Here is a 13,095-nt window from a genome sequence, read left to right as displayed (position 1 = left end):
CACTTAAGGAAATATTTTCTAATCATTCAAACTGTTCAATAGTAGCATAAAATGGTCTCAGGATGAGTTTCTGAAACAGCTAAATCAATATCATATACATTTACCTTAGAAGCTGAAGAAAACTCCCACAGACAACACATTAGATATACTATAAGTACAATTTCATCATTCTTGCAATTTTTATGTTGTGTTTTGCTTTGCCATCATTCCCACATTAATTATCACTATTTGGAAGATGTTCCCTGGGTACTTTTCCCCCTACAATGTACTGAGCTGTGAACAGATCATCATTTTGTCAATTTCTTCATGGCTTTGTAAAGGCAAGTGAACTTCTTCAGAAAAGGTGTACTCTGATAAAAGAACATGAAGCTTCACCTTCTTTAACTTCATCATTACAGCTTAATGTTTGTCTTATTAACATCCATTCATCTTCAAAGTCCTCTTATCTCAGCCAATTCTCAATTAGTGAGAACTTTTATTAAGTATATCCCGTTCACAGAGCATCATAAAATTATAGAGTTGGAAGGGACCCCAGGGACCATCGCATTCAGCTCTGACCAAATCATGCACATCATCTACAAAATCACCAAGCACTTGTCATTTAGCTTCCTCCCAAAGATCTTATAAAAGGGCAAACATCCTACTCCAGGAAGCCCATTCCATTGCCAATCAGTTTTAATTTTGATAAAGGCTTTTATTTTATTTTTTATATTGAAGTGATTCAGTAGTCTTATAGACTCTCCCCTATCCCCCCCACCCCATTAAAATTAGTTGTTTTTGGGGGGACTAAGCAGAATAAGTCTTGATTCTTTTTCAAATGCTGGTTCCTCTTCTACATTACAACTAGGTATATTGACTCCCTGAAATATAGTTACTTCTTGATTAATGATTTTTATGACATTAACTTCAAAGTCAAAACATGAAAATGTGCTGACATCACAATTATCAACCTCTTTTATTTATTCATACTAAATTCAAGATCTATTTGAATGTAAATTAGCGTATTTTGATTAGTTTGCTCTTTTCAGGTTCAGTCGTCAACTGACTTGGTATTTTTAGATTTAAAGTAGAATTCTGAAATATACTAAATGTCTTTGTTATTATCAGAGAATATATTTTAAAGAGATTATGGAACCATAGAATATCAGTATGAGGACACATTAGAAGACATCTAATCCAAATGATTCTTTTTTTTTTACAAAGGAGGAAATTTGAGGCTACAGAATCAAGGCCACAAATTACATATAGGAAGAGAGAGAATTAGCACTTGAATACAATTCTCTTGTTCAGTATTTCAGTTTCTTGAGACTGGCTTAGATGATTACTTGGTTAAAATAGTCCAAGTAGGAGCAAAAAGAAGATAATCTATAAGTGGTAGAATTCTGCCATGATAGGTAGACAGTTCTATATCTATAGCATTGAAATAGTTATTGCTATAAAAAAGCAATTGATTCAAACCTAAATTAATAGACTCATTCATTTATTCATTCAAGTATTTATTAAGTATGACCAACATACTACTAGTACAGATACAAGAAATTAAAACAAGGTCTTTGGCTTCAAGGACCTTACAGAGATTATTGTATCAAGATTAAGCTGTATTCAATTTAGTACAAAACTTTCAAATCAAGAAAGCTTTTTACAAATTACCCAGCAAGCTGATTAAATGAGATAACTTATGTGGGAACTTTGCAAATCCTAAAATACTATATACATGCCACCTACTATTAGCATTGTTTAGGGAAACTAGATGATACACTGAATGGTCTAGAGTTAGAAAGATCAGTTCTCCTGAGTTCAAATCTGGACTCAGACACTTACTAACTATGTGACCTTGGGAAAATCTCTTTGCTTCAGTTTCCTATCTATAAAATGACCTGGAGAAAGAAATGGCCAACCACTCCGGCCTCTCTGCAAGAAAATTAAGAGTCAGAAAGGACTGAAAATGACTTTAAAAAGAGTATTGTTATCATCATCAACAACATCATCCAACCTTGGTCTCTAATCAACAAACATTCATCAAGCACCCATAAAAAATACACTGGCCCTGTGCTAGGCTCTAGAGTGGCACTTGTTCATGTGAGACAATCCCAACTTTTACAGAGCATGAAAATTATAGGCAAATAGTGGCTATGGTATTTTCACAAATACCAATGTTACAAATAAGATGGTGCTTCTATTGAGTGCAGGTGTCCATTAAATGTTCTTTGTACCATTCTCTCATGGCTTTCCCATTCTCACTATTCACAGGACTACCAGTCCAAAAATTCTATCTTAGGCTACTGCAATAACTTCCTAATTGATCTGTTTTGCTCAAGTCTTTCTTTCATTCCCTGAAAATCTATCCTCCACAGTATTGCTAAAGTTATTTTATTTTCTTAAAGCACAGTCATGGCCATATCACTCTACTAAATACTCCATTATATTGATCATACTTCTACATATGCTAAGTTAATGCAAAATACAAATTCTTTTGTTTCTTAAAGTCTATTACAACTTGGCCTAAACTTATATTTATAGCTTTATTATTTATTACTGGTCTCCATGATTTCAATCTAATTCAAGTTTACAAACACTCATTAAACATCTACTAAAATATGTGGAGGGTGGCTAGGTGACACAGTGGATGGAGTATCAGGCCTGGTGTCAGGAGGAAATCTCATTCAGTTTAAATATAGCTTCAGACAATTACTAGTTATGTAACACTAGACAAGTCACTTAACTCTGCTTGCCTCTATTTCCTCATTTATAAAATAAGATGGAACTAAGGTTCCCTTCTCTTCAAAATGTTAAAAACAATTTAATCTTAATCCAAGAATCTCTGCAAGGTTCTTGAAGGCAGAAACCTTGTCTTAACTACTTATATCTTTATTAGTGACATGTAGACAACACTTAATGAATACTTGAATGAATGAATGCGTTTATTAATTTGGGTTTGTCATTTGCTTTTTAATTGTTTTAAAATAGTGAAAGCTATCTCAGTATTTTGTGTCTTTTTCAAGAAAACATTAAAAGTATTTTATATAAATAGAAAAAATAATATCAAAATGTATCTAGAAGAACAAAGGGACAAGAATATTAAGGGCACTAATAGAAAAATATCTGATGGATGGTTGGCCCAGGAGTATCAGATATTAAACTGCACTATAAAAAAAGTTATCATCAAAACAGTCTGGCCCTGGCTAAGAAATAGAAGAGTGGATGAATGGAATAGACTAGGAACAAATGACCTCACTAATCTAGTGTTTGATGAACCCAAAGATCCTCCCTTTGGGGATAAAAAAACTTACTATTTGACAAAAACTGCTGGGAAAATTGGAAAACAATATGGCAAAAATTAGGTTTAAATCAATGTCTCACACTCTATACCAATACAAGGTTAAAATGGGTTATAGAGTGATATTTTAAATAAATTAGGAGAACATAGAATAGTTTACCTGTCAAATCAAAGGAGAAGCAATATATATATATATATATATATATATATATAACTAGATAAGAGATAGAGAACATGACAAGATATATGCTACATCATTTTGATTATATTAAATTAAAAAGGTTTTGTATAAAGAAAACCAATGCACCCAAGATTAGAAGGGAAGCATCAAACTGGGAAAACTTTTATAACAAATTTCTCTGATAAAGATCTCTAGAACTAAGTCAAATGTATAAGAAACCAAGTCATTCCCCAATAGATAAACAATCAAACTATATGAATAGGCAGTGTTCAGATGAAGAAATCAAAGCTATCATTAGTCATATAAAAATGTCCTAAATCCCTCTTTATTATAGACTTGCAAATTTAAACAATTATTCAAATTAAAACAACACCTATCAGATTTGGCCAATATGACAGTAAAGGAAAATAATAAATGTTGGAGGAAAGTTGACAAAATTGGAACATGAATGCATTGCTGTTGGAGTTTTGAACTGATCCAACCATTCTGGAAGGCAATTTGAAACTGTGCCCAAAGAATGCATATCTTTTGATCCAGTGATACCACAACTGGTTCTGTATCCCAAAGAGTTAAAAAAATAGAAAAGGACCTGTTTGTACAAAAATATTGGTAGCTGCTCTTTTTGTGTTGGCAAAAAACTGAAAACTAAAGGAATATTCCTCAATTGGGGACTAGCTAAACAAAATGTGGTATATGGTGGAGATGGAATACTATTGTACTATAAGGAATGATGAACAGGATGATTTCAGAAAAGCTGGAAAGATCTGCGTGAACTAATGCAGAGTGAAATAAGCAGAACCAGGAGAACATTATACACAGTGAACTCAATATTATGGAAGGATCGACTTTGCTACTAACAGTAAAAAAATAATTCAGGACAACTCTGCAGACTTGTGAAAAAGAATGCTATCCTTCTCCAGAGAAAGAACTATTGGAATAGAAAGGCTGATGAAAGGAATGAGTTATCACTTGTTTATTTGGTTATATGTTTGGGAATTTGGTTTTATAGGATTATTCACTTAAAAAATAATAAATAAATAATATGGAAATGTATTTTTCATGATATTACGTGTATAAACCAGACTGAATTCTTTGTCAGCTCCAGGAAGGGAGAGAGAAGAAGGTATGGATCATATAACGTTGGAAACCTTATGTGGAAATTTTTTATTAATTAAAAACAATATAAAAAGAAAATCCTACAAGGGGTTATGAAGAATTGAACACAACTGAAATGACTACACAAGGAAATATACTATGTGGAAAATAGATGAGGAAATTGAGACCAGAGGGTTTCAGAAACTTCTTTTGCTCCAGGTACCTCCCTAGCAATGCTATCTATTTCTTCTCAGCCTTGTAATAGGGATCCTATTTCTTCTGGATAACTGTAAGGGAAACAATGTGGCAAAAGTAAAAGCACTTCAAATATTATCCCATTATTAACTACCTGTGCCAAGACATTTGAACCTTCTGGGAATTGGCTTCTTTATCTGTTCATTGAAGTGGTTGGACTAAATGGTTTCTAAGGTCTCTAACGTCTCTATGTTAGTGATCTCATCATTCAATAACCTTTAAGGTTTCTTTCAGTTCTACATATGTGAACCTATGATCCCTCATAATCCAAAGGATCCCTGTTGGTCTTTAAAGGCTAGTTTCTATACCCTAAATCTGTGATTTTATGAAATATTAAAAGTTTAAGGTGTCTGGCTTGCGCTCTCACAGCCATTGCCGTACATTGAGCTCCCATAGAGACAGCGCCAGGGCAAGTAAGAGCCGGATGGTACTGGGATACTCTTTGCGGCGCTGAAGGAAAATAATAAAAAATGGGCAAAGGTGATCTGAAGAAGCCAAGAGGGAAAATGTCTTCATTTGCTTTCTTTGTGCAAACCTACCAGCAGGAACACAAGAAGCACCCAGATGCTTCTGTGAACTTCTCAGAATTTTCTAAAAGATGCTCAGAAAGGTGGAAGACAATATCAGCTAAAGAGAAAGGAAAATTTGAGGACATGGCAAAAGCTGAAAAGGTTCATTATGAAAGAGAAATGAAAATCTACATACCACCTAAAGGAGAAACAAAAAAGAAGTTTAAGGATCCCAATGCACCAAAGAGGTCTCCTTTGGAATTTTTCTTATTCTGTTCTGAATATTGTCCAAAAATCAAAGGGGAGCATCCTAGTCTTTCTATTGGAGATGTGGCCAAAAAATTGAGAGAAATGTGGAATAATATTGCTGCAGATGACAAACAACCTCATGAAAAGAAGGCAGCTAAGCTGAAGAAAAAGTATGAAAAGGATATTGCAGTATTCGGAGCTAAAGGAAAACCTGATATGGGTAAAAAGCTGAGAAGAGCAAGAAAAAGGAGAAGGAAGAAGATGAGGAAGATGAGGAGGATGAAGATGAAGAGGAGGATGAGGAAGATGATAATGATGAATAAGTTTGTTCTAGAACAGTTTTTTCCTTGAATATAAAGCATTTAACCCCTCACCCCCATACACAACTCACTCTTTTTAAAGAAAAATTAATTTGAAATGTAAGGCTGTATAAGATTTGTTTTTAAACTCTACTGTGTTTTTTATAGTTAATACACTACCAAATGTTTCTTTAGATAGCCCTGTCCTTTAGTGGCATTTTCAATAGCCACTAACCTTGCCTGGTATGGTATGGGCATTGTAAATTGCCATGGAAATTTAAAGCAAGTTCTTGTTGGTGCACAGCACAAATTAGTTATACATGGGAATGTAGTTCATTTTCATCTCCAGTTGTCTTTGATGCAGCATATGAAATAATTGTTGTTCTGTTAACTGAATACCACTCTGTAATTGCAAAAAAAAAGTTGCACCTGTTTTGTTGACATTCTGAATGTTTCTAAGAAAATACAATTTTTTATTTAAAAAAGTTTAAAGAACTGTATCTAGGAATTCAGAGTGAACAGAGGAAATGAAGCAAAGACTAATTAAGTTATAAAAATGTATTTTCATCTATCATCTGGTATTTTAGGCAAGTGGAATTGTGTGCCTTAAGATTTTCCATTAATTCATTTCCATTTATCAATTTTATAGAATCACAATCTTTTCTATACCTAGAATTCCAGAAGTGAGTAAAGAATGAAATTAGAAAAATTTAATCTGTTCCAAATCTATTTGGATCTAAATAAATTCCAATCTATTCCAAACTAACCTAGCTTCAGGTTAAAATATAATGCAGAATATGGAGAGATAAAGATGTATTAATAGGAAGGGAGGAAAGCAGAGGGAAAAAAAAACAAAGTTAGGGAAGAAAAATTTTAGAAGGGCTTCAAATACCTGACCAACAAAATTCAAGCAACTCATTAAATGATGGCTCACATTCATAAAGTACTGTCCAAATGTAAAGCTTTTATTATATCCATAATCTTGTTTGATCTTCACTGATATCTCTAAGATGTCATATAATGCAGAACTGGAGCCAATGCTGGAAAGCAACTTGGAAATACCTGAAAAGTTATTAAAATGTCTATACTCTCTAACCCAGAAATTCTGCTGCTAGGAAAGAACTTGAAGGAGAATGATAAGAAAAAAGGAAATGTTCCATTTAAACTACAATATTTATAGTAGCACATTTGGTGGTTAGTAGAGAATTGCAAAGTAGATGACCATAAACTAGAAAATGGGTAAACAAATAGTTCTGCATGAATGCGATAGAAAATGATAATAATGTGCTATAAGAAATGATGATCATAAATTTAGAGGAGCACAAAAAGATATCTATGAATTGATGAAAAACAATTTAAGCAGAACCAGGTAAACATACACATTCAGACAATAATTAAAATGGAAGGAAGAACCATAAAACAATTAAAACAGAATGTTGTGAAATTATAATGACCAAGTTTGGCCCCAGAGAAAAGATAAGATAACACTTCTTCTTACTCTTTTGCAGAAGGCAGGGGGTAGAAGTCCAGGGAGAAATAACAATACAGATAATGTTATAATTAAAAATTGTCCATGACTGGGGATGTAGTCTCTAAATGAACATCCTAATGCAAACACCAATAACATGGAAATAGGTTCTAATCAAGGACACATGTGATACCCAGGGGAATTGCACTTCAGCTATGGGAAGGGTGGGGTGAGGAGAAGGAGGGAAATAATATGATTCTTGTAACTAAGGAATAATGTTCTAAATTGACTCAATAAATAAATAAATAAATAAATAAATTTTTAAAAAATTGTCTTAATCTTGTTGGATTTCCCCCCTTCCTTAATTTCTCTTATTTCTTTTAAGGGATAGCTTTCACAGAGAGAGTAAGGAAAAACAAGAGGTATAAGATTTTTTAATCAATAAAATCTTATAAAAGACCAAGATCTGAGAGTGATTTTAGAGGTTATCTAACACAACTTTCATTTTACATGTGAGGAAACTGATGCCCAGAGAGGGAAAGGGAACTTCTTAAGGACATACATGCCCATCAGCAGCAGGAACTTGCATTACAACTTAGACCCCTATTTTCTTTTTTTTTAAACCCTTACCTTCTGTCTTGGAGCCAATACTGTGTATTGGCTCCAAGGCAGAAGAGTGGTAAAGTCTAGGCAATGGGGGTCGAGTGACTTGCCCAGAGTCACACAGCTGGGAAGTGTCTGAGGCCAGATTTGAACCTAGGACCTCCCATCTCTAGGCCTGGCTCTCTATCCACTGAGCAACCCAGCTGCCCCCTAGACCCCTATTTTCAAGCCTATGTTCTTTCTAGTACAGGACACTTCCCATGCTACAAATATTATTTTCCCCATTTCTCTGGCAGAGGAAACCAAATCTTAGAGGATTTTCAAGGTTATACTTCTAAACAGTGACCAGAAGTTAAATGCAGATTTTCTGACTCTGCCTATAAGGTTCATTGAAATATTATGAACTGCCTCTCCAGTGAATCTTCACAAGGTGGCTAGTATAGAAAGGCAAAGGAAAAGACACCAGGCAATGGTACTTGTCCTAAAGAATCAAATACAAAAGTTCAGAAGAACATTTGTGCCCCTTAAGAATATACAGAATCCTTCTTTACCATGAATAGTGTGAAGGGCTTGGAGACACATTCTTCAAATATTGAAACTGGCTTTTTTCCCATTAATTCCACAAACAAATCTCACTCTTGAAATACAATGACCAATGATAGAGTGGTCAAGATTACCAATTTGGCTTTGCTGGCACCCAGCTCTTTTGATCTTTTATTTTGCAGAAAAATCCCTCTGGCTTTAGCAGTTTCCCTTAAATTGCTACCACCCCCCTCCCTTATCCCCACCCCCAATTAAATCACTGTCTGACAGCAGCAAATTTCTTAAGATTTATTTTTCTTTACTCTGTCAGAAAGATAACAAGATGCAGCAGGCAACAAAATAAATCATGCTAACATCCATCACTCAGTGCTCCCCCATCCAATGCCGTCAGACTATGTGATGGAAAATGCCAGCCATCCTGCAGGAGTCTTGGTGAAATATTTTGCAGCATCTTTACACAGTAATCTGCTCTGAGAATGAGCAAAACAGAGGATGAAGAACCCAGAAATTCTCCTCCTGCCTACATTAAGCTAATTCAGTTGCAGCCCTTATATTCATCACAAGCTGCCTAGCCTGCCTTCCCTGAAGTAGAAAATGGAATGCTTTGAGCTGGCTGCTCATAAAATCCCCAACCCAGCAACTTGGAGCCCATCAATATACTAAAGGGGGAGAGAAGAGGGAGAGGCTTCTGCCTCAGAAGAACCTTCTTGCCCTTGATGGGAAAGTAAATATCCTGGTTACATTTTATGACTGACATTTCTCTGAATCTGCTTTTTCACATGCACAGGGAATCCTGGGATTCCCGGACCCAGTCAGGCCTAGGGGAGAGTTGTTTTGGCAGAGCAGATGGGGGTAATTTGAGATTGCTGTTTTGTTCCACCAGTGCCTCCATTCAGGATAAAGGAAAGCGATCTTAGGACAGTTAAAACCCCAATTCTGGGAGGCAACTTATTATAGCTCCTCACATACATATCTGGCAAAAACTCATAAGTCTCAACCAATAAACACAGAAGATTGCTTCCGCAGAAGGCAAAGGAAAGCAGCCTGGAGCCATGCAGATGGTTAAAAAAATTCTAGCAAGAATGAAGTCTCAATTTTCTTAGGATTTAGAGCTGGAAGGAACCTTCTAGTCCAACCCTCTCATTTTGTGGATGAGGAAATGGAGGTCTAGAGAAGATAAATAATATGTCCTCGTTCATATAGCTAGAAACTGCAGAACTAGGCTTGAATTCAGCTTTCCAATCAATCAATCAACAAAGCTTTTATTAGGCACAGACTAAATTCTAGGAATTATACCATTCCCTGACTATACAAAGACAAAAATGGAAGATTCCTGGCCCCAGAAAAGTTTACATTCTTCAGACAGATGTAAAAAGTAAGGATGCCTCATAGAAAAGAATGGGCTTGACATCAGAATAAGTCTCAATTTGTATTCCCTTTCTGGTACTTTTTGAGCTGTATTGTATGTGTACAGCTAAGTCACACTACCTTTCTAGGTCTCAATTTTCCAATTTTTAAAATAGGATGAATAATGCTATGCTCCAGACCTGTGCTACTATGTCCAAGCTTTTTATGCCACACTCACTCAGCCACAGGAATTCACACATTAAAAGTATTTTTAACCTCTGTAGCCTCTCTCTCTCTCTCTCCACTTGAATGGCTCCTCAAAGAACCTCCATTTTTGGAGGGTACCCAAGTCATATTCCTATCTAAACTATACACCAGGATTCCTCTACTATTTCCTCAAGGCAGGTATTTCTTCCCCACCCTCATTTTCATCCTCTTTTTATGTACTAGCTTCCCCTATTAGATTGTAAACTTCTTGATGGCAGGAACTGTTTTTCTTTTTCCTGGCATTTGTATCACAAGAGCTTAGTACAGGTCCTGGCATATAGTAAGGATTTAGTGTTTCTTAATTAACTTTTGGCTAACTGACCTACTTTAGAGGCTTATTGTAGGTGCCAAATAAAAAGCCTTTAAACAACTTTAATGAACCATAAAACACTATATAAATGCCATTATTTGTTAAATTTTCACTATGCCACATTTTCTACTGTACATGTAAGGAGAGAAGTAATTTGGTTAGAATTTCAAGAAAGCAGGAAGAATGTCACCATGTCTATTCCATCTCCATCATTTCTTGCTAAGTGAATCTAGCTTAACCTTGGTAGCTCTACTGCTACCTTGCTTTATGGTGAGAGATGAAAGGAATCTATTCACCTTAATTCAATGAGAAGATAAGTGTCTAGGAGAGTTGCTACTGAGGAGACTAACAAAGTAGATTTGTTTTGAGGTATTCTGACTGGGTTGGCAGAGTGTTGCTGAAGGTGCCTCATAAGAGAAATGTAATATTCTTTGAGGCTGTGAACTAGTTTACAAACGAGTTAGAAATGCCTACTCATGGGGAATTGGCAGGCTAGTAACTACAATTAAAAAAAAAACCCTTACCTTCCACCTAAGAATCAATACTGTGAATTGGTTCCAAAGCAGAAGAGTCGTAAGGACTAGGTGACGGGAGTTAAGTGACTTGTCCAGGGTCATACATCTGAGAAATTTCTAAGGCTAGATTTGAACCTAGGACCTTCCATATCTGGATCTGCCTCTCAATCCACTGAAACACCCAGTTGCCCCCATAACTACAACAAGAAGTGGATAGATGAATCAGCTTAGTGGAAAAAGCAGACCAGAAGATAGCATTGGTAGGGAAGTAGAAGGTGCTCCAACTAGGGCATGACTATCAGACCTTTAGTCATCCAGAATATGCAGCAGAAAATTCATGTTAGAGTGTGCCTTTGTGTGTAGTTGAGGATTTTCCCTGCAATTTATCTTGATACTCTGGTTATTTGTATGTCTCTGTTTTACTGTAATATATAATACATACCAAGAGAGACAGAGACAGATAGAGACAAAAAGATAGAGGAAGGAAGGAAAGAGAAGAAAAGGAGGAGGAGGAAGAATAGAAAGATGATGATGATTCTGGCAAAGTAATTAAACTAAGGCACAGAAGGTATCTAGAAAACGGTGAGGGGAAAATTACAAGAATTCAGTGTCACCAATCTGGAAGCTACAGTGAGGACCTGCCCCCTTGAGGAAACTGCAGATTGCTCTACGAAATATTTAAATAAGGCTTGTGATACAAGTCTAGGAAAAGCTAGTTCTCCAAGGCTGCATCACTATCAAAGAGATGCTAGAAATAGATGAGGTTGCAAACACACACATACACCTTTGGAACTGAATTGTGCTAATGAGTGCAGGCATCAACACTCCATCTGTTGCCTGCCTCTTACTGGGGGTAGATGTTTTTACATTTAAAATCTGACCACATAAGGGATTTTACCCTAAAACTTAAAAAAATCCCTTGTTTTCTTTGACTCAAATCAGATGCCTTTCCTAATTTCCTACTAGTTGAAGCATCCACTTCTATAAATTATCTTGCATTTATTTATTAGTTCACATGCTGCATCCCCTAGGGAAAACATAAGTTCCTTGAGCATAAAGACTGTTGTGTTTCTTGTTTCAGTAACTCCAGTGCCTAACACAGGATCTTACACAGAGTAGGAAGTTAATAAATGTTTGTTGAACGAGAACACAAAATTCCATCTCCACAGAATATCAATGATCTTGTCATAAGTAGTTAGGCAATTGCTCCATGTGCCTAAACATGCATGTGATCCCTCTAAAATGTTATTCATTTCTTATCTCCAAGAATTTCTTAGTTTCTTAGCTCCAAGCATTCAAGTGTCCTTTTTCCCTTTTACTTCAACATGTCAGTCTTTCCCCTTCCAAAATGATAGACCAGAATTCCCCTTTATCTCAGCAAATCTATTTTCTTTTTTAAAATTTCCCCAATTTTGATGTACACTTTCTCCTTTATATTTGTTTCTGTTTTTTTTCTCCCCAGTATCACAAAATTTCAAAGCTAGAAAAGATCTTAGTAGTTATCCTGTTCAGCACATACTCAAAAAAGAATACCAATTATCACACCCTAAAAGATACAGCCTTTGCTTGAAGATTTCCAGAGTGAGAAAACTCAGTCTTCTAAGGAAGTCAATTTCCATTTTTGAATTGTGTTTTAAGGAACACTTAATTCTCCAAATTAGTAGTGATCACTGACATCTTATGTGACCATCAGGCAAGAGCAGGGACCTGCCTGCCTAGCCATACTGTTCATACCAGTGTGTCCCATTCATCTACCATTTTCCATCTCATGTTCAAGAGCTGATAATCAGTCAACGTTATTATTACTACAGTGAAGGACATGAGAGTCCATCTCTCTAAAATCCTCATTATTCTGAATCATAGCCTATCTAAAGCAAAGGTTCTTTTCTATGGGCCCCATTCTTGTGTCTACAACCTATTCTACCTTGCATTTCCATTGAACCTACTGGATCCCTCTGTTCCATTTTTAATAAATTGCTCTTCATGCTTTAGTTCATCCCAGAAATATTTTTTCCTTATATGTGTGTGTGTTTTCTCCCCAATAGAATGCAAGATCCTTAAGGATAAGAGTTGTTTTGTTTTTGTCTTTATACCTCTAGGACAAAAGGTCAAGTGCCATATTGGATAGAAAGCTGGCCTCAGGTGTGGGTACCTGCCTCCCTTCTGACACTAGAGTG

At 35.7% G+C, this 13,095-nt stretch overlaps 1 protein-coding gene and 1 pseudogene across 21 annotated transcripts in view; one reads left to right on the top strand and one right to left on the bottom strand.

Moving 5' to 3' along the window:
* Positions 1-13,095, bottom strand: part of DLG2 (discs large MAGUK scaffold protein 2) — a 2,177,398-nt gene that overhangs the window by 1,332,512 nt on the left and 831,791 nt on the right. The gene's annotated exons all lie outside the window — the stretch shown is intronic.
* LOC100618197 (high mobility group protein B1-like) lies at positions 5,279-5,889 on the top strand (annotated as a pseudogene).

The sequence above is a fragment of the Monodelphis domestica genome, chromosome 4 (assembly GCF_027887165.1).
Source record: "Monodelphis domestica isolate mMonDom1 chromosome 4, mMonDom1.pri, whole genome shotgun sequence".
In the NCBI taxonomy this organism is placed as follows: Eukaryota; Metazoa; Chordata; class Mammalia; order Didelphimorphia; family Didelphidae; genus Monodelphis; species Monodelphis domestica.
Note: the sequence above shows the minus strand (reverse complement) of the source record. Positions and strands in the feature narration are given on the sequence as shown.